The sequence below is a fragment of the Mastomys coucha genome, unplaced genomic scaffold (assembly GCF_008632895.1).
Source record: "Mastomys coucha isolate ucsf_1 unplaced genomic scaffold, UCSF_Mcou_1 pScaffold20, whole genome shotgun sequence".
NCBI lineage: Eukaryota > Metazoa > Chordata > Mammalia > Rodentia > Muridae > Mastomys > Mastomys coucha.
Genome location: NW_022196903.1, coordinates 88,929,426 through 88,930,544, shown reverse-complemented (window position 1 = coordinate 88,930,544; position 1,119 = coordinate 88,929,426).

Sequence of the window (1,119 nt, the reverse complement as noted above, 5' to 3'; positions counted from 1 at the left end):
GAGAGAGAGAGAGAGAAACTCCCACCCCAGTGACCAACTTTCATCAGTTACTCTACCTTCCAAAAACTTCCAAAGCCTTCAAAAAATATCCGTGCCCTCTGGGGACCAAAACTCCACACATGAGCTTTGGAAAAATACCACGACTGAGCCATAACAATAAGCCTGGTGGTCATTAAGGGAGCTCCTAAGAAGCTTGACTTTAAAGGAAATCAAGTCTTAGAAACATCCTCCTTTAGGACCTATATTAATGATAGTTAGGCAGTGAGGGTTGGGTAATAGCTCTATATCCAGCCAAACTGATTGAAAAATATGATATGTACCACAATTCAAAAAGGACTTCTTAATGATTTTTTTTTTTTTTAAATCTAGGTCTGGAGAGAACAGTGTCTGCCCACCATGGGCAAAAGCCCAGGATACGGAGGGAGAAGAAAAGCCGTAGGGGCAAACAGGAGCTTCAGTGTCCATGTCAGAGTTTTGTCGTCTCAGTACAGATGCTCTTTCCTCTTCCTGTTAGAAATGGTGAGGAGATCCTAGTTTGAACCTTTCCAGAAGGCCAGAATTTCCATCAGAGTGGCTGGAAAACTGTTGGCAAGAAGAAAATGTTGGTTCTCCGTAATAGTGGGTGGAAAAGAACTTCACAGGGAGACTGCTTCTTTTTCTACCCCTTCCCCAGTCCTCACCCCCCCCACACACACACATTTACTGAATATAAGACCTTACACAAGCTACGTTCTGTCTAGGTCTCTGTTTCCTCCTGTGACTACGAATCCAAATGTGCAAGGAGGTGGAGGGCTGGCTTGGGTATTCTATAGAAATCTCTTCAAAATATAAGAGCCTCCCAAGGCCACACCTGTGATTTAATGATAGTGCAGAGAACTTGCACTTCCTCAGATCCTGGTTACAAGGCCCAGTGTGTCTTCTGAGTACATAGAATAGGGATGTAGGGGGGAGGTTTCTTGCCATCCTTCCGGTGACTAGTAATCGTGCGGGTTATTTTAGGATTTGGTCACCAGCTTCCAGGGCACACTTTTCCCTAACACCAATGCAAGGGAGCTTGGTTATTCCATCCCCCTTTCCAGTTTTCTCTGTTGCCTTGAGCTAGGTTCTTGTCTGTTTGTT